This window comes from Amblyomma maculatum, chromosome 1 (genome assembly GCF_055883805.1).
Source record: "Amblyomma maculatum isolate TAMU_Amacu chromosome 1, ASM5588380v1, whole genome shotgun sequence".
In the NCBI taxonomy this organism is placed as follows: domain Eukaryota; kingdom Metazoa; phylum Arthropoda; class Arachnida; order Ixodida; family Ixodidae; genus Amblyomma; species Amblyomma maculatum.
This window is the reverse complement of record NC_139344.1, coordinates 483,959,671-483,982,949: the sequence shown is the minus strand read 5'-3', so window position 1 is coordinate 483,982,949 and position 23,279 is coordinate 483,959,671. Positions and strand designations below refer to the sequence as shown.

General features: G+C 43.4%; 3 long non-coding RNA genes across 4 annotated transcripts in view; 2 read left to right on the top strand and 1 right to left on the bottom strand.

Annotated features, from left to right (window-relative positions):
• LOC146210123 (uncharacterized) overlaps positions 1-4,258 on the top strand; it is a 374,427-nt gene extending 370,169 nt beyond the window's left edge. Inside the window, exon 4 of the long non-coding RNA XR_014708327.1 lies at positions 2,015-4,258. This is a non-coding gene — a long non-coding RNA (uncharacterized LOC146210123). The remainder of the gene's footprint in view (positions 1-2,014) is intronic.
• Positions 4,259-13,555: 9,297 nt separating this feature from the next.
• Positions 13,556-16,229, bottom strand: LOC146210122 (uncharacterized). Its single transcript, XR_014708299.1, has 2 exons — positions 15,974-16,229; positions 13,556-14,241 (listed from the first exon to the last, which is right to left on the bottom strand). It is a non-coding gene; the product is annotated as an uncharacterized LOC146210122 (long non-coding RNA).
• Positions 16,230-16,600: 371 nt separating this feature from the next.
• On the top strand, positions 16,601-22,960 carry LOC146210121 (uncharacterized). Of its 2 annotated transcripts, XR_014708298.1 has the most exons (4): positions 16,601-16,810; positions 16,961-17,134; positions 17,247-17,311; positions 22,546-22,960. It is a non-coding gene; the product is annotated as an uncharacterized LOC146210121 (long non-coding RNA). The 2 variants fall into 2 exon arrangements; XR_014708297.1 differs by having other exon boundaries at positions 16,601-17,134; positions 22,546-22,959.
• The last annotated feature ends 319 nt before the right edge of the window (positions 22,961-23,279 follow it).

The window sequence follows — 23,279 nt, the reverse complement described above, 5'->3', positions numbered from 1 at the left end:
AATAAAATGCTTCCATTGCAAATAAGCATTCCTTGTGTGTCGTGCTCTTTGGTCTCATTATTTTGAACTGTAGTAGCCATGACAATCGGAAAACATTTGGGAAAACAGCATTGCATCATGTCTACATTATATTCCTGTAGAAAAAGAGAACGGACATTGCAGTTGATGTCGATGAGACTGAAATCGACATTTGTTTCAGCTAAACTGTTTCCTCGATTTCGAATCTGGTTTGGGCTATTGCATGTCTAAGGCCCCAGCCAAATATTGCCCACTGCCTCAATAACAGCACATGCTCAAGGACCTAAAGAAACTACAAGATGAACGTTTATTTTTCAACCCTTTGTGATGAGAGCAACTTTACAACAGGTAGAGGTATTGACATAGCACACAGGGATCGGGAATGCCAAAACCTAATGCGGTCTATGAAAGACGGCAAGCATGGGAAAGAGCTAATTAATTTTGACTGCTTGGTGTCCTTTAATATGCACTGACATTGTATAGCCCACAGGTGTCTTTGCATCATGCCTCTGCCGAAATGTAGCCATGTATTTAATCTTAAAACCTTAGGATTAGCAGTCGAATGCATAGCCACAAAGTCACTGCTGCACATAGGTAGGAAGGTTTCGGACGTAGGAAGGGAGTAATGTTTTTAAGCCAGGTAGTCACTCTGAATCTGAACCATGAGAAACATTTCCCCAAGAGCAAAAAAAGGTGAATGTAAATTTGGAAGGTGCTGTACATATAATGTAATAAAAGGCAGCTTGCTATCGTATGATCATTTGAAAGGCTGAAAAGTGGATATTAAAGCATTAGTTTAAAATACCTAAGCAAAGGACAGTGCAGCAGGTTATAGAAAGTAAAATTGGAAAACCTTGACAAACACAGATGTGGATTAAAGTACAGTTTCAAGGTAATCAGCTATTATTGAAATGAGCAGGCCCTATTTGCCCTGGGCAGGTGGCGTCCTTGGTCCAAAAAGGTGAGGGCATAAGCAGGTCCTCATCTGATGGTTTGTGTGGGTGGTACTTCTATGCTGCCGCAACACCATACCATATGACACACGGTGCTGGGCATCTTGCAGTAGAGTACCTGCAGTTGAGATTGCAGCACATGGTGCACATCTTTGAGTATGAAGAAGCAGAAAACTGAAAAGAAGCATTAGAGTGGGACATGTAATCCAGGAAATAGGGCTTTTCAGCTAATCGATTAGGTTTCGAGGGAGTGAAACAAGCAAGGGATACCAGACACTGGGATGAAGAGATAATGTCGGCCAATGAGCCAAGGTTGGCGGCTGCAGCTAACGCATGAAGCAGCGATGATTGCAGACCATTAATTCCCTTCAGCATACCTAATGCAGGCAATGATGATGAATCAAAACTCTGTTGCCAATTTATGAAATAACTATAGATATGTAACTGCACCGTGGGAAGCCCACTTAGCCACTTGATGTTTCTTCCAAGTTTTTGTTATGAATGGACAGAGTGAAAATGCGCAAAGGAAATAAATGCCAGACTAGGAATAAGTGTAGTCCTTCATTGAATGGCTCTAGTGTCGCATTGCTGAACTGTGGTTTAAAAGTTACTTGTGGCGAGATAAATGAGTCATACAGCCTCTGGAAGGCTTGCAGAGAGAGCTGAACTGAGAAGAGAGAACTTGAGAGAACTGCAGAGACTTGTGCGAGCACCGTACAACCAGCCGGTTCAAATGGCGCGCCGTTGCAACGGTTGAGTGACAGCGCTGCAGGTGGCGAAAACGTCCAATACCAACAAAAATTAATTCAGTAAAAGGAAACCTTTAGATAATTAAAATTCGCACTTGTAGTTTATGCGTCACCACCTCTTTTGTTTAACTGAAACTGTATAGTTTCATTTGCAACAATTTCAGATACGATGGTGCGTGCGCCATTATCATCATCATCGCCTCCTCCGCTAAATTATTTGAGTTGCGGCGCGTTACATGAAACGTTTTAAAAAAATGTTTGACGCGTTATTGACTCTGGTTATTCTCCTTCCAGTGCTTTACGGAGCCTGTGTTGCGCTTTATCTATTTGTTGCTAATGCTAACAACCCATAAAATGGCTGTGTTCTGTGTTTATACAGCACAGGCAACGCACTTCGTACGGTGAGCATCACTTTGGTAAGTCGGAAGGAAATGAGTTAATATATTGATTTGTGAAACATTAACGTACTCGAGTGCCATGTTGGTAAGCATGGTGCCTGCGCTAGAGCCGCGATTCTTCCGCGAATCGCTGTGTGAAATTAGCTGGGAACGATTTGTTTCGGGACGTTTAACTGTGTATAACTTGCCCAACATTGCAGCAAGGTTACTTTCTTGCTGCACTTGAGGTCGTCTGAGCGAAGTCCTGAGCTTGCCTGCGCAGAACTAAATAAAGCGCTCCATTGAAAGTGTTTAGGCATTGTGACTACAGAGACATCGAAGGCGTACGTTTGTGTCAGAAGTGCTTTGAATTAATTTTTAGTGTGAATGTGAGGCATGTAGCTTTCCCCTAGCAGTCGTAAGATCACCGAGGCCAACGTCAGTTTTGCACTTGCATCGGACGCGCCTTTTCAGTACATGCTGCATGTATGTGCCTGTTGTTGCTTTTATGTATGATGACTGTGGTAATAGTTTGCAGACTAGCTGTGTTTCAAGTGTGTTGGCCGCTTCTTAATAGTGTGTAATGTTGATTTACTAGCTTCGCATTTTTTTTTGGCAAATGATAAACGCCTGACACGCTGTCCGTCAGTCCCGAGACGAGTGGTACGCTGTACAGCAAAGTAAATGTACTTCATTACCGAACGGGGTCACGTACTCGTTAGCTATGATTTTTATTTTTATAACTGTAGTGCACAACGTAGATGTAATGTGGGATCGCTTGGTTCTTTCCTAGTGTATTCTTGTAAAACAAATAAACTGGTCAGAACAGCATAGAGATGTGGCTTTAGGGAATGCATCGAAACAGGCTTGCCAAATGGCTTGCCTCTGTTCTCATTCTTGCTCAGATCCAAAGGCAGTAAATTTCATTTATCAACTTAATTTTTTTTTTTGTAAGTTCAGTGTTTGACTTTACAGTAGTTGTCTGCATGTTAGGTAATCTGCCCAAGTATAGATGACTTGCAGCACTGTCACATTGTTGGTGGACCAGAGCCATGAACGAACCCTGTTTGCCTGCCTAGCCTGCTACTAGCTACCTGCCCCATGGAAGATACCTATACCTGATTTGCTATCATGGAGTATGTGCAACAGCCACCTGATAGCTCGCAGCTGCAGCCATGTTGTTTTTATGTTCTACACCTGTGCACTGCAGTGTAACGCTCTATCACGCATTTTAAAAGGACAGTATTTAATGGCTACATTTTCATCTACAATAATCTGTCACGGTTCCATCCACCAAGGCTGCACGACATTCATAGGTGCCCTAGTGAGGCTCAGAGGAGTTTTGAAAATTCTTGTGCAGTATTGTTGAATTATTACTTACAAAATATTGTCCAGTGAACCAGTTATAACTGTGAATGTATTTATTTTTTTCTAAATTACTATCCACGCAATGTTATTATGGCATTGCGAATGCACAAGATTGTTAGTCTGCTAGAGTTTCCAGTTTGTACAACCCATAGCCATTTAAACAAGAATTGCAATGGTGGCGCTGAATGGCAGCACTTATCTGCGAGATGGCTGATGCATTGTGAGGGCACCAGACATTCCCCTCATCATCTGCGGCGACTGTCATCGATACTACGAAATCACAGTGGTTGCCAGTGTTCACGTGCGAACTGCTCGGGGTCGCAGTCGTCAACAATTTCAAGCCACTACAAAAAGTGTGAATTGCATTGATTACATCTTTGCATGACAGCCGATGTAACCAGCATGAACTATGTCTTATTACAGGTACCATATGCCGTTACTTGCTGTACTGTATGACAGCACAGAGCACATGTGTGATTAATGGGGTAAATAAAATAAATAAATCCTGTCTCCTCTGAGAATCAAACCTCCATCCCTTGTATTCCTCACATACTGTACTTTGTTTATGGCAACAGAACATGAGTCAGCACATATGCATTCTTGCAGTGGAATTATCTAGGCATAGCACTGCTAATTTTTGTTCTAATGTGGCACCTTTTATGGAGTTCACCGATTTTTTTTTTGCATTGTTCATATAATAAACACATAATAACCCCGCAGCACTATGAAAATTTACCCGGAGCATTCAACTCGTGCTACAGTATGTGCAGTAAAGCTACCTTTGTCTTTGTGTGCAAAATGAAAATTTTTACAAAAGATTTACATTTTGCATTTTGATTTGATCAGAATATATTGGTTTTGAACATGACTGGAAGAGGCTTTTCAATACCTGAGCTGTTTCATGTGCATGGTTAACTACCATGCTGATCTTTGTAGTCAAGTAAAATATGTGCATAGTGCCTATATGCGTACAATATATGCATAGAGGCAGGTAGAGTGATTGTTTAGGTGTACTGTAATTATCAGGCTGTGCTAGTATCCTTACAGCTATGATATAAAAATTCGCATCAGGTTTGTAGAACTTGTATTGTGAACAGTGGTTATATGGTGTCTGTGTATTTTATTTTAGCATAGCCGTGATATTGGTGCAAGTTCTGTCAAGTTTGGTTTTGTTTTGAATCTAACAACTTTGTTTATTGCCACTTGTGGACAGCCTTATCACACAGCGCTATTCAGGTTTTACTAGTGTCGAAGATAATTGATTTCACTTTCTTTAATAGACACTGAGGGTTCACTGATACATACGGTACCAAATTTTTTTTTGTTTCAACTGCTTCAATTGTTTTCCTGCCCAGTGGTGTTGTACATTTTCACAAAAATTTGCTTTCAAAGTGCAGTTGTCGACTTTCTTCCAAGTTGTGTGATATGCTGTGAAAAATGGCATGCGTGTCATAAAACTTGTTCCAGATTTTTTTATCGCATTCTGCATGTACAAGTTTTTTCAACCTTCTATGAATGCTTTGTCTCAAAAATATTAAGTATGCAGGCTAACGTAGGATTAGGTTGCATTCTGGGTTCTGTTGTGCCGGGTAGCAGCTCAGCAGTCAGATTCTTTTACTGGACTTGCCTGAGGGTACGAGTTAGTTGTGTGAAGCCTGCACACAGACCCATATCATGCCATTTGACGCGAACTTTACGTTCGGCCGCCTTCAGTTCAGAAAAGGACTGTATTGGATTACTACGACAAACATTACCCCAGCTTGTTTTAGGCAGAAAAAAAAAAGTTTGTGCCATGGTCGTCATCTTGCATGTTCTCATACACTTTAATTTCAAATTTGTAAAATTTGCTGTTCTCATCGTAGTTGTTCCAATAATATCCCAAGTTTTCTAGAAGTAAAGGAACCCAAGAAAATTGTTTTGGAGATTAGAGGATATAAGCCATGCCAGAATAAAATTCTCAAGTTTAGAAAATTTGCTTTTTGCAGCATTTACAGCTGTAAAATACAGAGTAAGGTTGTTATAGTAAATGTATGACCTGTATTAAGAAAAAAGTACCACTCGGTGGCATTTATTTTGGGAAGTTAAATCACAGCACTCAGTTCCTTGCTCGCATACAGCAGCCCAAATCTTCAACTAGACTGCACAACGGCCACTTTCAACAGTGATGCTGTTTAAGCTGGAGGTTGTTTCATCTATTCTGCGCAGCTTAATGTGTTCGCAGTAATGTCACCATTACCGGATGTGACATCATGACGTCACATCCAGTCATGTCTAATAACCAGAACTGAGGTCACCACATGACATCATGTCCAGTTATGACCAATGACTTCACCGTGCGATTCACGCATATATGAAGCTAACCTTGCCAGGCATCCAATCCAGGCATCCGTGCTGTGCCTTTCATTTGTCGCTTCCTCAAACGCCGTACCACACAGGAATCAGCAGTGTTTTAAATTGGTTTACAGGAAAAAGAAGGCATAATATCTGTCACACTTGTCCGCCGACAACAGATAGCCACGAAGAGTCTCAAAGTATAATCACGGATAACTTGAGGCAAACAGAAACAGCATCATTGTGTCATCAGTCTTATACATGACTGCAATCTGCCTTAATTTTTTTCTGTACCACTGTGCCTTGGCAGGGATCGAACTTGCAGAGAGGTAAAAATAAGGCAAGGCCTCGGTGAGCCTCTGGTTAGACTTAATCTTTTCGCAAGTTAGCTCTTTTTCAATGTGCAGAAGAGAAAAGGCGGCCATCGTGCACATTAGTAAAGAGTTCGGCAGCTGCACATTCACTCTCCTAATCACTAATCCCTTACTTTGTACAATCTTTGCCAAAAGTAACCAGGCTGTATGTTTAGCTTTTAGCTTGTATCCTAAGGTCAACATGAATTCCTAAAGGATCACAACTTGAGAAGTGAGGACTGCAGCTTGCCTTTACTACTTTGCACAGATTTACAGTTTCAGATGTGGTACGAATTATCTGCTACTTGACTGAAAAGTGGAGCATGCAGCCTGGTTATTTTCGGCAAAGGTAGTACCTTCATTATCTTATACATACTCTTTAGCATAGAGTCATGAACTACCACATTATATGAAAGACTGCCTGACACAAATATAAAGCCTCCCTTAACCTAGCCGTATGAAGTGCCTTTGTGGCCTACGGGTAGCATGTCTGACTTGAAATGCAAGAGTCCTGGAGGGTTCGATTCCTTTCACCTACCAATCTGATTCGAGAAGCTTGAGTTGGCAGCTCCTGCCAAATCTGCCATATCATATGATCAAGTGACTTTGCACAACCCTGCCACCAATCAATTCCCGGCTATCACCTGCCGGCTATCACCCACAATTTTTCATTCACAACCCTGATACCAAATTTTCTGGTGAATGGCAGCCTTTAACGCTGTCATATTAACATGTAACCAAAATTTGGTGTCCTTCAAGTGGTGGCTTTAGACAGCTTGTGTTGTTCGTCCCTTTGAGACCTTGATTGGCAGGTGGCAAAGTAGAGACAAGAGGGATGATGAAGAGAAGGTAGGAGGCAGAGGGTGGAGAACGGGTACAATGTGTCGCACTGTGATTGTAGATTAGGTGGCACAACCTGCTTGCATGGTCGCAACCCATCAGCGGCATTGAGAACAGCAATGCGAACTCCTAGCACATACTCCCCTGCACAGATCGTATTGATTGTCTATACTTTTTCTTGGACAAGTTCTTCTGAATATCTCGTAGGATGTCACTGCTAAGATTTTTGCACGGCCCCTGAAGGCTAGGTATTGCTGCAAAGCACCTTGTCCAGAAAACGGAAACATAGAATGACCAGCTTGTTCAGCTTGTTTCTGCAATGGGCACAAAACTGGACTCCATTCCACTCGTGAAATATGGAGGAGTCTCTATGACCGGTTATCATTGTACAGTAGAACCCTGCTATAGTAAAGTGAAACTGAAGTCCCATCATAGTAAAGGTGCTTTTGGTAAAACTAGGTTATACTAAAAAACGTCTGGCCGTGGCCTCGACTTCCCACGAAATGACATTGCTGCACACGCATTACTTAGAATCGCGAGGAAATTTTTTTCTTAAAAAAAAAAAATAAGTAGTGCATTTTTTTTTATGGTTTTACCGCTAGGCTCATCAGCACTGAGAAGAAACCAACTTTAAGGCCTTTGAGCCGTGAGGGAAAGCATGCAGCGCGTAGGGGGAAAAAATGTAAAGCTGACTACAAACACAAAAAGAAGACGGCCGGTCACTTAAAAATAGAGTAAAAGGGAAGCGAAGAAACGGCCGAACATTCACACAACACTGTTCAGCACGAAGGAGTAGTGGCAAGAATTGGAGGCGTGGCTTGTGCGGTTTTGCAGTGCTGGACTGTCACGCATTTTTCATCTATTGCCTCTTAAAAGATGGAAACAGCGGAAGATGATGCCACGCTCACGCAATGCTTTGGTTCTCACCTGAAATCAAGCTCGGCTATATTCGTATCCATGTTGCATTCATGCTAAACAGGTACTTCTACAAGCTGTAAAAAAAAAATGAAAAAGGAAATGGCACAGAGACGATAAGAAAGACATGCAAGGCATTTTAGAATGTTCTTTTCATAAAGCAACAAGATGTGCTTAGTAAGCAGACTTTAATTACAAGATAGTATCTTCAGGACCATGTCATCACTAACAACTGATATAGTAAGATTTTAGCCGGTCCCGGTGACTTTACTATAATGGGGTTCTACTGTACTTACCAGTTCGCAAAGAGCACTTCCTGGCAGAAGGGCAGCTCAACACTGTTAATGTGGAAAACTCTGCTTATGCTCAGACTGAAACCCACATCTGATTTTGATTATGCTTCCTGCAGGAACGACCTTTAGTCTGCATCTCAAGTGAGCATGGGGTATCTTGATGCTTATTTTTATTGTTTGTAACCACAACCTCGAGCAGACTAATTCGCCAAAGCTGGCAGCGCTGGTTATGTATACGTTTGCCGCTGGCTCAAGCCTGCACTGCAGTGAAGTGCAGGCACAGAGCAACGCTAGAGAAGAGCACAGGCGTTCAAATTGCGAAACTTTTCTGCCCGAGTCAAAAAGAATTCCATTTAAGCTTCCGGGAAAAAAAAAAAAAAAAAATGCTAGAGCGGCCCTGCGCAATATAATACCAGCTAGTACCACATCACTACTCTCTACAGCGACTTTCTGTTAGCTAGTGCCAAGTTACTGTATATCTGGCAGAACCACATGGAATGGTTTGTGGGGTTTAACGTCCCAAAGCGACTCAGGCTATGAGAGACGCTGTAGTGGAGGACTCCGGAAATTTAGACCACCTGGGGTTCTTTAACGTGCACCGACATTCCACAGCACACGGTCGCCTTGCTTTTCGCCTCCATCGAAAAGCGGTCGCCGAGGCCAGGATTCGATCCCGCATCCTTAGGAAGTGCCCTAACCACTGCGCCACACCGGCGGGGTAACACATTAATGTGTCATGACAAACACAAAATAACATAAAAGGAACAGCCAAGGTCGTAATGAGCGACTGCAGGTGACAAATGCATCGGTCCCTGGTACTCGTGCTTTTTTAACATTACACTATGCAGCACTGAACTGAATGCTCATACGAGCAAAAAGTAAAAACTCTGGGGGCACTTTGGACCACTAAAGAGCAATGAGGTGAAAGCCTTTATTGCACGGTGGTCTGATGCCCTCCACTATGGCACCTCCTTCCTCGTTTTCCTTATGGCTCGATTCAGGTGCTCGCGGAGAAGTGTGAGATACGCCTTTTCTTTCCTGTAAACCAATTTGAAATGCTGCTGATGCTTGCTGTACTGCGTCTGCTTTTGTATGCTGTGTCATGTGGCGTTTGAGCAAACGCCAAATGAAAGGCGCTGCACTGACGACTGGATCGGGTTAACCTTCACATGTGCTCGAGTCGCCTGGTAACGTCACGACTGAATGTGATGTCATCATGGTGTAAGTTTCGGCCATGACATCATAGTAATCTCTGTCATTATCATCACTGTCACTAACTATCATTATCAATCAGTATCTATCACTAAGTTATTCACTGACAGATTTAAAGGTAAACAGCACAACCATGCAACTGCTCGCAAGATTCCAATGACAGCTTTCGCATGTTCGAATGGGGACGGAGGAAAGCAGTGGCAATGTGAGTGGCAAGTATGTATTTCCTGGGGCGGCTGTGCTGGACAGACAGAGCGGGAACATGCGTGAAGACACAGGTGCCTTCACGGCCAGTCAAGCTCAAGCAGTGATGGCATGACTGCACAATTTCCCAGGCAAGGTGTCTCTGGCCACCTTCCTCACACCTCTCATAACCATGTTGCGCGAACTGCAGCGGAGATGGTGGAGGCTGCTGCCACAGTTGCCCTATCAGTGCAATTGCAAAATGTTTTTTCCCAAGTTTATGACTACGAGAAATAGGGGTTTGCTGTAAACATTCCCACGGTGATTTCACTTATATGTACTCCTTATTTTGGTTTCCACTCTTCTTCACGCAAAAATTTCACAGAACCAAGAAGTAAAACTGCAGACCTGTCTTAGGTTATAACTGGGTTTAAATGTATTCAATGAGGTAATCACCGCTAGATTAAGAGGAAACCTAGACTTTAGTGAACAAAAAGGCCAGGCTGGATTTCAGGCACACCACTTGACCACAGCCGATGTTCATGGCATCAATCAGATGAAAGAGGAACCACAGAATATACCGTATTTACAGGTAAACAATTCCGTAATGAATATATGATGCGAGGGAAGAGTTTGTGTCGAGAATAAAAAGAAAAAAATTCTGTCACGATTCCAACACAAGCTCACGATTATAACATGAAATCGTAACATTAAAGGCAACCATAGCTGGGGATGTGACAATAAAGGAGACTGCATTTAAAAATCCAAAAGTATCCGAGTGGTTTATTCACTGTCACTACTCAGTTACTTATCGCTGTTCATGAACATGCCCCCACTCGTTTCCCCCTTCTTGATTAGACACGATTTGCCAAGCACTACATGCTTTCTTCTCTTGCTTAGAATCCAGCATCGCTCCCTGCATGTTTTGCCCATTGGCCATGATCTAATGATATTAAACAGGAGAATTCGAACCCTCAATAACACCTTTTTATTATTTTCTTTTTCACTTCCACCTTCTGGTCTTTCTCCATGGTTACCTTTTTTTTAACCTTGCCTCATTTTACAGCCTCGAAGTTGCCAGAAATTTGCCCTCTCCTCGCAACTGGCTTACCTGGTGGTAAAGCTATCTTGATGACCAGCAAAAAAAGAAAAGTGTTAAATTCAGATATTGCTTCTAAATATAGCATGAAGTGCTGTTTCAGTGATGCAATTTCTAAAAACGTAACTCGTGCTATAATCGTATAAATACGGTAAGCAACCCCTACATACAACCTGCTTATATTACAAGCATTTGATTCAGTCTATGCATCAATCATGCATGCATTACATAACCATGGCATAGGAAAGGCATATGTAGAAACGCTGTTAATAGTATATGGAAACCGCACAGCAGCCGCAAGTCTTCTGCAGAAAAAGCTAACCCTGATCAGGAATGGTGGTAGTTCCCCCCACACCCCATAGTTCATCCTGTGTTTTGCGCACCCCTAATCCCACGAATTTAGCGGTGAGGGGGAGGGCAGAAGAGTTCAGGATTTCGTTACAGAATGGGTATTCAGCTCTAACAGAGGATGGCGACATTACCCTAGAAGCAAGGAACAATAATTTCAGAGATATCATTACTGAGTGCGCGTTAGAAACAGGCGGTAGGATAAGAGAGGGTACCGGTAAGCTGTCTAAGGAGACGAAAGATTTGATTAAGAAACGCCAGAGTATGAAAGCTTCCAATCCAACAGACCAGATCGAATTGGCTGAGATATCAAAGCTAATCAATAAGCGCAAGGTGGCCGATATAAGGAAGTATAACATGGAGAAAATTGAGCATGCTGTAAAGAACGGGGGAAGCCTTAAAGCGGTAAAGAAGAAATTGGGCATAGGCAAAAACCAAATGTATGCGATAAGGGACAAGGCGGGCAACGTCATCACGAATATGGACAAGATATTCAAAGTAGCCGAGGAGTTCTATACAGATCTCTACAGTAGCCAAAGTAGTCAGGACCGTAATGAGATTGGTGGTAGGGAAAAACAGTCGGACGTTCCATCAGTGACGAAGGTCGAGGTCAAGAAAGCACTAAAAACTATGAAAAGGGGGAAATCGGCTAGAGAGGATCAGATAACTACAGATTTGCTGAAGGACGGGGGGATATCGTGCTAGAAAAACTGGCCACCCTGTATACGCAGTGCCTGGTGTCATCGACGATACCGGAACCATGGAAGAATGCAAACATTATCCTCATTCATAAGAAAGGGGAAGGACCTTAAAAATTACAGACCAATCAGCTTTCTGTCTGTTACGTATAAGGTGTTTACTAAGGTAATCGCCAATAGAATCGGGGCAACCTTAGACTGCAATCAAGCAAAGGATCAAGCGGTTTCGGAAACGGTACTCTACTATCAATCATAACCATACCATCAATCAGGTGATAGAAAAATGCTCGGAATATAACCAGCCCTTGTACATAGCATTCCTTGATTACGAAAAAGCATTTGACTCGGTTGAAACCTCGGCGGTGATGCAGGCATTGAGAAATCAGGGGGTAGACGAGCCGTACGTGAAAGTGCTGGAAGACATAGTGGCTGCACAGCAACCATAGTTCTGCATAAAGTAACAAAATTCCGATAAAGAAAGGTGTTAGGCAAGGAGACACAATCTCCCCAATACTATTCACAGCTTGCTTAGAGGAAGTATTCAGAGACTTAGAATGGGAGCAGTTATGGATAAGGGTAGATGGAGAATACCTCAGTAATCTGCGATTTGCTGATGACATTGCCTTGCTAAGCAACTCTGGGATGAACTGCAAATAATGATGACCTAGACAGGAAAAGTAGAAAGGTAAGCTTGAAAATCAATATGCAGAAGACTCCCAAGTGCAGCTGCCGACTATAGCTGTTAACAATGTTGAGTCATACGCTTAAACGCAGAGCTTATGTGTATCCCTGACATATATCGCACCAAGTAATGACACAGAAGCGATCTTTATCTGAAGAATGGTGGCAGCTTAGATGGAGAAATGTTCATGTCAGGCCGCACAACAAAAAAACACTGAAATTGTGAGATTCAGCAACTTCAGCTACAGAATTTTTTTATCGCACTAGCAGCAAAGAAGCCAGAAGAGTCAGAAGAAGCTCTGATTTCAGCTTTTAGCGATTCAGGTACTACAATTGCAGTGGCCAAAGGTGCACACAGTTTCCGTACCCACTTGCTTTTGAGTATGTACCCATGATCACTGCATGTTCTCAGTTTTATCTCTGTTTAGGAGGGTGTCCACAATCATTGGGAACGATCTGCTGATACTGGCACACAAGCGTGTAGTTTTCACGTAGATAGGAACCTATTGTATACTTGAGTGAAGGCTCTCCAGCTTATGATACAAACTATTTGTAAAAATAAAAATAAACATATGATTGTACAGGGATTTGGGGGAAACCCAACAGGTTGCTTGTTTTGATGGATGTTTGGAAGGAATTACTAAGTGAAATGCTCAAGTTCATAGGCCTCTTGTTCGTCCAACACGGGCATTATGAAACTTCACTGGCTGAAGCTGCATTGGAATGAGGGCAACATCTGCAGTGGTTTGCTTCCACCAGGAACAATGCTGTGAATCTGCTTCATAGCAGTGCTGGTGCTCCTCAAAGTGGCAGTCCTGTACAATGTAGACCAGCTGCCACAAGTAAAGCGCCGGTACATCAATCAAGTGCGAAGCCCTCACAGCCACATTAGGCAGGATTTGCATGTAGCTTCCCGAGAAGAGTTCAATAAACAGATATTTAACCTTCGTGGCACACCAGCTCAAATTTTGTCACCCTCTGCAAAATGTGCCAACTATAAACCACAAAAAGTTGACAAATGCACGAAATGAGTTGTGCTATGAGCAAAAGAAGACCGGGCTTAAAAATAATGTTTCTAGCAATTTGGCAAAGTTACGAGAATGACAAGCCTTCACAATGAACCACATAACACATTGGTTCCTGGTATTTGGCTTCACTGCATTTTATTGGTGTAGTCGGGAGAATAGCAATTTCCAACTCGCAACAACCACCCCATCTTGATACATCAAGGCAACTGCTGCAGACATACAACAGATCCGAAGGCATGTCGCCTAGCACACATTACAATAGATGCTGTCAAGAGAGTGCAAGAAGTGGCCGATTCCATGCCAAGTTACTTAAGACAATGCCATGTTTCGGACACCATCACATACAGAGAACTTTTGCTCAGATAACCACAGCTGTGTTATCCCCACAAGGGTCAAGTGTTGTATATGACAAACTCTTTAATCTATGCCAGGCCTGTTCACATATCAATCTGCTGCTTTAATTCTAAAGGCTGAAAACTAGAGAGGCAAAAAATTGCAGTCACACATTTGTGGTTCTCCACCTCCCGCCAAGGCAAATCATGCGTCCAAAATCACTCTGAATGCTTTCCAAATAATAACATATCAGAAAATGCAAGGGTGACAATATTCCACAACAAGATTAAATACATTGCAAGCAAGGTATTTTAAACTTAACTAGGAGCACGCTCTAAACCAGTAGAAGGAGTGAGAGTATCCATTTGGTCACACCAGTTACAGCGCACTGCACTACCGAGGTAGCAGAGGAATCCAACTGGTGGAAGAAACTCGTACGTCGGCCCCGAGTATTCCTTGCCTCTGCAAATGTAAATAAATGAGAGCAATACTGCAATTACATCTAGTTTGCATAAATTCAGCAAACTCACTCACAGTAAAATTTGATTTGAGTAAAGCAAATGAGAGTGCCTGGCGCAGAAGGAAAAAGGCAGTAACGAGACTAGCAGTCAATGCTAGCACAAATACAAATATTTAGCACACTTGCAAAACACTGAAATAGCAACAAAGAGACTAAGTTAAATCATGTGTGCAGTAAGTGCGGAATATGCTGTTATGCAGCTTGCATGGAATTGTAATCAAGAGTGCTTATAGCAGCAACTGCCAAGCTCTTTGACAGGATTACGAGGTACAGTCTTTGTCAAAAGTGTAGAGCCCAGGGGGTCTGCTTCTGGGCCAGTTCCTGCGGCTTGTAATGAATTGCCAGTATTCCAACTTTGTTGATGGCAAGAAGATTTTTTGTCCTACCCCCTTCAGTGGGAAAGGCCTCAACTAATTCTACATCAGTGCCACTATTCGGCTCAGAAGCGGACCCCCCGGGCTCTACACTTTTGACAAAGGCTGTACATGCAACGGTGCCTCACTCTCCTCAACAAAACATACCACGTCAGGTTAATTATTGCTTTGTTTTCAAATAAGCTGTCAATGGCCTTGACAGCAGCTTGAAGCGAAGCACTGCCCACTATTTATGGGGGCATTATTTCTGCTATCATTCCCAGTTTTCTCAAAGTGATGACGCTGCTGGAGCAGGCAAAAGATATATATTAGGGAACTCGGCGGTAGCGACATGCATTAGTAGTGTTAAATCTATATAAATAAGCTCAGCGAGTTCTACCAATGCAGTTATTTTGGTAGTAAAAGGGCAGATACTCTCATGGGCAAGAACCTATGATAGCCGAAGAGTCACCCTCATTGCTGCATGCACCGATGTGAGTACTCGACAGTGGAACGTGTGAGCATATAAGCACAATAAATTCGTGCGGGTATACGCCCGTATCTTGTAACCATTTCGTGCTGAGCAGTAGGCTCATTTCACTCCGGGGCTCATTTCGCACTGGGCCAGTTTACATTTATACTGTCTCTCAGCTGGCCAGTAACTCCCCTTCTTTAGCACTTCGTCGACACTGCAAAGAAGCTGACCTCTTGCACTGCAGCACCACGTATGGGCCGCATGGATGAATACCTTTCGAGTTTTTTGACAGAAGCACGACCGTTTCTATGGGCCCAGCCACTCTATCTGCTGAAGCTGCGAGGAAGGCAATAAAGCCTCCTGATCATAAACCAGCGCGTTCACGCTGGCGCACACCAAAATGCCTGCTACTGCCCAAACAAACTAGGCCACGAACGAAGAATCTTCAAAAAAAAAAAAAAAAAAGCAAATTACAAACTTCCGTGACTGTCGACTCACAAACTCACAAATAGTTTCACATCATCTGTAAGTCGCCGCGTACGTCCCAATACCCCAGTGCACCCCGAAGACAACAGCAACCGGCGACCGATCGGTGCACAGCAGCAGGTATGCAACGGTTGTTTCAAGCGCGAAGAAACGGGATCGACGCCATTATGCAGTCTCCACATGCCTTCGCCCGGAGACTGTCGCGTGATTACGCCGCGTCAGTAATTGTTACTACCGCATAGCTGCACTGCCGTGTAAAAACTCGTTAAAACAACTGCAAGACTGTAGCAGAGCGCTGACAAATGCTTTACCTAGAGCTCGCGGGCATGTACGAAACACCATCCTTCGCGTACGACTCACCGTAGTCGGAGGCTGCAGACAGGCCAGGGACAGGACCGAAGGCTACGCTGTTGAATTTAGGGCAACAATCCACGAACTGAATCAGATTTTCACCGAATTTGCATCTATCGGGATGATGCCCCGCAAACTACAACAAGCCGACGCATGAAAAGCGACCTAGGGCTCGCAAGGCGCGAGCACCCGTTGCGCGAAAAGCGCGCCAGCTTTTGTTCGGGTGGCTCGGGCAAGGCTCGGGCGCTGTGAAACGGGGTAATTGACATCTGAGTTTGAGGCTTATTTCCAGAAAAAAGCAAATACTAAAAGTTATTTGACGTCACATCCGTCGAGAGAATCAACGCATCCTCCTTTCCACTTTGGTTCTGGGCGCGCATGCGCAGTTTACGGAGCCGGCTCTCTGCAAGTTCAGGTCATGAAATCACGTGATTGCAGTTCCGCCATTTTGGCTTTGTGTCGTGGTCAGCTGAACTTGCAGAGAGCCGGCTCCGTGAACTGCGCATGCGCGCCCAGGACCAAAGTGGAAAGGAGGATAAGTTGTTCTTTTGGACGGATGTGACGTCAAATAAGTTTTAGTGGTTGTTTTTTTCTAGAAGTAAGCCTCAAACCCAGATGTTCACTGAGCCGCCCAAAGTAAAGAAGGAAGGCTGGCGCGCTTTTCAGACAACGAGCATCTGCGCTTTACGAGCCCTAGGCACCCTAGGTTGTCTTTCATGCGTCGGTCTGCTGCAGTTCGCGGGCCATCATCCCGGTAGATGCAAACTCGGTGAAATGCGGATTCAGTTCGTGGAATATAGCCTTAAATTCAAGGGCGCAGCCCTCGGTGCAGTCCTACTGACTGCGGTGAGTCGTACATACATGCCCGCGAACTCTAAGTAAAGTATTTGTCGTCTTTCTGCCATCGCCTTCATTGCAGCTTCTTTAACGAGTTTTTGCACGGCAGCGCAAGCATGCGTTATCCTCAATTATTGACGTGGCGTAATCGCGCGACAGTCTCCGGGCGAAGGCGTGAGGAGACGACGAGACTGCGTAATGGCGTCCACGATCTCGTTTCATTTCGCTTGGAACAACTTCCATTCCTGCTGCTGTGCACCGATCGGTCGCCGGTTGCTGTTGTCTTCCGGATGCACTGGAGTATTGGGACATATGAGGCGACTAAAAGATAACGTAAGACTATTTCTGAGTTCGCTTATATTTTTTTGGGCAGTATAAGGCATTTTTGCGTGCGCCAGCGTGAACGCGCTGGTTTATAATCTGGGTTTTATTGCCTTCCTCGCAGCTTCAACCGATGGAGCGGCTCGGCCCATAGAAAATGTCGGGCTTCTTTCGGAAAACTGTTGGAAGGTAAGTGGCACTCATCTGTACAGACCATACGTGGTAGTGCTGCAATACATGAGTAATATCTGCGGACTGCTAAAAGGGGGGTTGCTGGCCAGCTGAGAGATAGTTTAAACGTAAGTAGGCCCTGTGCGGACTGAACCTCGAAGTGCAACAAGCCCGAAGTGCAACAAGCCTACTGCACAGCATGAAATGGCTACAAAAGTGTGGTTATATACATGACCGAATTCATGTGCTTATTTGCTCAGACCTTCCACTGTCAAGTACACTTATTTCGGTGTATGCAGCAATGAGGGTAACTTCATTACTCCTCAGCTAGCATAGGTTCATGCCTGTGACAATATCTGTCCTTTTACTGCCGAAATAACTGCATTGGTGGAACTCACTGAGCTTGTTTATATAGATTTAACACTTTGGATATATGTTGCTACCGCAGAGTTCCCTAATATATATATCTTTTGCCTGCTCCAACATAAATAGTTGGCAGTGCTTGGCTTCAAGCTGCTGCCAAGGCCATTGACACCTTATTTGAAAAGAGAGCAATAATTAATCTGAGCTGGCATGTTTTGTGGGAGAGTGAGGCACCATTGAGAGTACCTCGTAATCCTGTCGTAGAGCTTGGCAGTTGCTGCTATAAGCACTCTCCATTGCAGTTCCATGCAAGCCGCAGCATATTGGGCACTTACTGCACAAGTGATTTAACTTAGATTCTCTTTGTTGCTATTTCAGTGTTTTGTAAGCGTGCTAAATATTTGTATTTGTGCTAGCATTGACAGCCAGTCTCGTTGCTACCTTTTTCCTTCTGCAGCAGGCACTCTCACTTGCTTTACTCGAACCAAATTCTATTGTGAGTGAGTTTGCTGAATTTATGCAAACTAAATGTAATTCCAGTATTACTCTCATTTATTTACATCTGCAGAGGCAATGAATTCTTGGCGGCGAGGAACGAGTTCCCTCCGCCAGTTCGATTACACCGCCACCTCAGTAGTGCAGTGAGCTGCGACTGATGTGACCAAATGGATACTCTCACTGCTTCCACAGGTTTAGAGCGTGCTCCCAGTTAAGTTTAAAACACCTTGCTTGCAACGTATTTAATCTTGTTGTATATTGTCACCCTTGCATTTGCTGATATGCTATTATTTGAAAATCATTCTGGGTGGTTTGGAACACATGATTTGCAGTGGGGGGAGGTGGGACGCACAAATGTGTGACTGCAATTTTTTGCCAGTCTAGCTTCTAGCCTTGCGAATTAAAGTAACAGATTAATACCTGAACAGGCCTGACATTTATTGGAGAGTTTGTCATATAGAAGAAAACTTGATCCCTTGTGGAGGTAACACAGCTGTGGTTCTCCGAGAAAATGTTATCTGTGTGTGATGGTGTCTAAAACATGGCATTGTCTTAGGTAACATGGCATGGAATCGGCCACTTATTGTACTCTCTTGACAGCATCTATTGTACTATGTGCTAGGTGATATGCCTTCAGGGATAAGAGTAGATGGAGAATACCCAGTAATCTGCAATTTGCTGATGACATTTCCCTGAAGCAGTCAGGATGACGGGCAGTAATGTGAGCAGGTTGTACGTTATGCTGGTCATGGAGGAAGTAAAAAAGCCTTAGAAGCAATGCAAAGAGGGAAATCGGCTGGTATGGATAGGCACCTGCAGATCTTTGAAGAGTGGTAGGGAGATTGTGCTAGAAAAACTGCTTGCTTTGTGTGTGTAGTGCCTCACGACCTCAAGCGTATTAAAATCTTGGAAGGATCCTAACAGTACCATAATCTATTAAAAAAAGGGGCTGTCAAGCACTTGCAAACTTAAACTGATCGGGTTACTGTCCATTGCCTACAAGATAATAGAATTGGGAAAATCTTGGACTTTCTATCAGCTGAAAGAGCAGCTGGCTTTCGTAAGGGCTGCCATGTTTTTTAATGTGTCTGCCCTGCCGCTGTTGTGTGCTGTATTGTAGCCTACATCCACATCGGATAGGAGGCTGTGCAAACAAACTGCTCTTTACAGGGGGGACATAATTTGACCTGCCCATATCATACAATGCAGCAGCAGTAGTGAAAAGTGCTCCACAAGAAGTGACTTATTGTAGAATGGTTGCTTTATTGCGGTGGCGTAAAAGGCGTCACCCTTGAGAAAAATCACAACCATGCCTTTGGCAGGTGACATGGCCATGCACTGATTGGTTGTCTGGTTCTGCGATGTCATGAGGCCACATGATATGGCCGAACTGGCTGGAGCTCATATTGTGGAAAAGCGCAAAAGAGACAAAGAATCGAGAAAAGAGAGGACGACGCTATCTGGAGCTGCTAACTCGGGCAGCTCCTTTGAGGTGAGAGGGTGAGGTGGAATAGAACCCTCCGAGACCCTTGGATCCAGTATCAGACGTGCTACTCCACGTTCATACAGCTTGGTTAAAACAGAGCTTTATACCCATGTTGGGTGGTCTTAGGCACAATGTGGTAGATTATGGTTGTATGCTGATGATTATGTGTGAGATAATACCGGAACAAATTAAGGGATTAGGGCTTATACCTTTCAGGACCGCTTTAAGCCAATCGTTCATATCTGAATGATGGTTCTCACACACTGGCAGACGTAAATTTTCGTGTTTGGAACATGTAGCCCCATTTAGGCAGATAGTATGACAAAAGTAGTTATAGTAACTAGTTCACAGGGATGGAAAGGCACAGAATCTGTGGGCATCTGAACTGGGCCGTAAGGGAAGGGAGGAGGGAGTCAAAGTGGAAAGACAGAAATGGGTGCCATAGTGGAGGTCTATAGAAAGCAGCCGCCAGCGATTGGGTTCGGACATGGGTACTCCGGCACAGTAATCTAGCATCTTAACCACTGCACCACCGCAGTGGGGCTATTGTGACAACCATAGTTTCTGTTTGTGTGCAGCTTGTTTATTTTTTTTATTTTTTTTTTTTGTTCTTTCTGGCACAGTGCGACATTTAAAAATTATTCGAAATAAAGAGGTCTTTGGCGCCATTCACACGATTCTGCTGCTTCTACTATAGTTTTCTTTTTATGAGAGCAGTAGCGAAGTCTCTTGAAGACAATTTTACTAGCTCTCAGTTCAGCTCAGATGATGAATCAGTCAAATGTCAGCCTCGAACTTCAGCTAGGGGCCAAGAAAAGCTTAGTTTCAATCTCTGATCGCCCTTGGTCAGTTACACGTGCTCATTTTGTGTTCCCACTGTTCTGTTTCCATTCGCTGGGTTTCAGCAGCAATGAAAGCTTGGTACTACTTGATATGGCTTCTCCTGAACTTCAAGTGTGGAACTTCTTCAAGCAAATCGACTGGAGTTTGAACACCAAACTCCTATAGCAGATTTTCAAATTTGATGGCAAACTCTCCCACCTTCTGGAAAACATATCACCAAATAATCCAGTCATAAATCCTGAAAGGTTTGGAAATGCCAATGGTATCAACTGTAAAATGAGTAGAGGAAGGCCGAGCTTAAAAATGGGTGTTTTCAGCAACTTAGCTATATTTCTGAGAGAACAGCACACCTTCAAAATGAACTTCAGAACATAAATTATTACTTCTTTGGCAGTTGGGCTTCGCTGCATTTTGTTAGTGTGATTTGGAGAATAGGTACATGAGACTCTCAACAACTGCTGCAGGAAGTCAAGAATGACCACTGCTTCTGAACAGCACTACGAAAAAAAGAAATCTGCCGATAGGTGCACAATATCTTTACTAGTAATACAAGAGGCAGTGTAGCATATTTTTAGTATTCTGAATTATTTTTCTTGCTGTCTTATTTTGATATTCATGCCCCCTTTTCTTTCACTTTTTGAATTTTTTCTGCAAATTTCGGAGAAAAAGGTTTTTATGTTATGTATAAAGCCAAACACATAACATAAAACTTAGGACATAACTTAGCACAGGTAGTAATCGCAGATCCGGACCATGAAAAGGAAATAACAAGAAGAATAAGATTGGGATGGAGCACATTTGGCAAGCACTCGCAGATTATGACTAGCAGCTTACCGGTATCGCTCAAGAGGAAAGTATACAACAGTTGCATCTTGCCTGTACTCACCTATGGGGCTGAAACCTGGAGGCTAACCAAGAGACTTCTACTTAAGTTGAGGACAACCCAGAGGGTTATGGAACGAAAAATGGCAGGGGTAACATTAAGAGATAGAAAGCGTGCAGAGTGGGTCAGAGAATTAACTCAAGTTACCGACATTCTAGTGGAAATTAAGAAGAAGAAATGGACATGGGCAGGGCATGTAGTGCGAAGAGAGGATAACCGATGGTCGCTGAGGGTAACAAACTGGATTCCAAGGGAAGGAAAGCGTAGCAGGGGGCGGCAGAAAGTTAGGTGGGCGGATGAGATTAAGAAGTTCGCAGGGGTCAAGTGGATGCAGCTAGCACAGAACCGGGTTAAGTGGAGAAATATTGGAGACGCCTTCGCCCTGCAGTGGGTATAATCAGGCTGATGATGATGATAAAGCCAAAACAAAAACATGGGCATTTATTTAATTGAGGATCTAAATGCCTGCATTTTAGTATTATCTAATAGCAAGATTGTGTAAATATTTTATTTAATAAACAAATTACATGGTGCTGAAGGAGTTGAGGCAAAAAAGAAAACTTCTTCATTTTCAAGCTGTAGTTTAAGAAATGAGCATTTTTCTGCCTTTTGTATATCCTCAAGATTTTATTACAATTTCTTGTTTTTATATTCATGTTTGACAATACTTTGTGAATATTTTACCCAGTGCTGAGAATTTATCTTGTGTATTATTCTTATATTCACAATATTCATGTGTTTAAAGGGCATTTAAATAGCTGTATTTTGATTGGCTCATGTGCGTCATGTACAGAAAGTGTGATCAGAAATTGTCATCAAAAAACGTCCTTCATACTGGAACTTGCGTGTGAAGAGCTCTGGCAGGTGCGTGCTCTGTTGCCACGTTGCAGAGAAGAGGAAAGGAAGCATCCTGGCTGTGCAAACCGCCGCAGAGAGGTGACAAAGAGGCTAATGGCAACCCCATGCATACTCGGGCCACTTATGCGCTTATACACAGGACCTCGGAGGATGGGCGTGCGGTATTCGATCTGTCATTTGACGTGTGTAACTAGAAGGCTGCATTCCCTGCACCATACCTATTAGTCACATATTCTAATTCTGGTGCCGGGTTGTGTTCACCTTAGCGATCTTAGCTCTTACGCACTTCCTACATTTTTTTTTTTTTTTTTCTTTTTGTAGGTTGCAGCAAAGTTCTTTAAAGACTTCATTTATAAAAAGCAAGGTGCATGTATGCGACCAAGGATCTTTGAGGGAAGCTGCAGACGGGAGCTGTTGACGCTACCATGCTATACTCTTAAAGACAGATCTCAAGTTTCTCCTAAGTTTTTATAACAAAACGAACATCCGCACAGTGTTTGCTGGAGATGCTTACAACCCTGCTGTCCTGTCCGAAGACAGAGGTACATGCATTGCTGCCCGCCATATGCAAGGCCAGCCACAATTAAACATTCGTTACCAGAGTAACATGATTGCCTGGCTTTTTTGTGTGTTCACTTCCTTAGCATACTGTAGCATAGTCATAGTAGTGTGCACTTTTCCAATAAGTGGTCACGGGGTGTCACCATATTACCTGCTGGACTGCTTTGTGCATTTGGTGCTGGCACAGTGGAAGCAGAGCCGGTTTGCAGCAATCCAGAGAGGAGGAGCGAACAATATGGTGGCACCGAGTAACACTTATTGAAAAGGTGTATATAGACTGCTTGTTCCTGCAAGGTGCGAGTTAAACTGCTTTCATACGAACAGTTTCAATCCTCATTGAACTGGATCTACATTCAACTCATTGTAGATCGAGGTTGTCACACGGCAACTGTCAAGTGCAGTTGAGCTCGAGCCTGCTTGACTCAAGGTTGCTTCCTCAATCGCTCTCGAGATTTCAAGCACACTCAAAAGCGGTCATTGACACCCTCGTTATC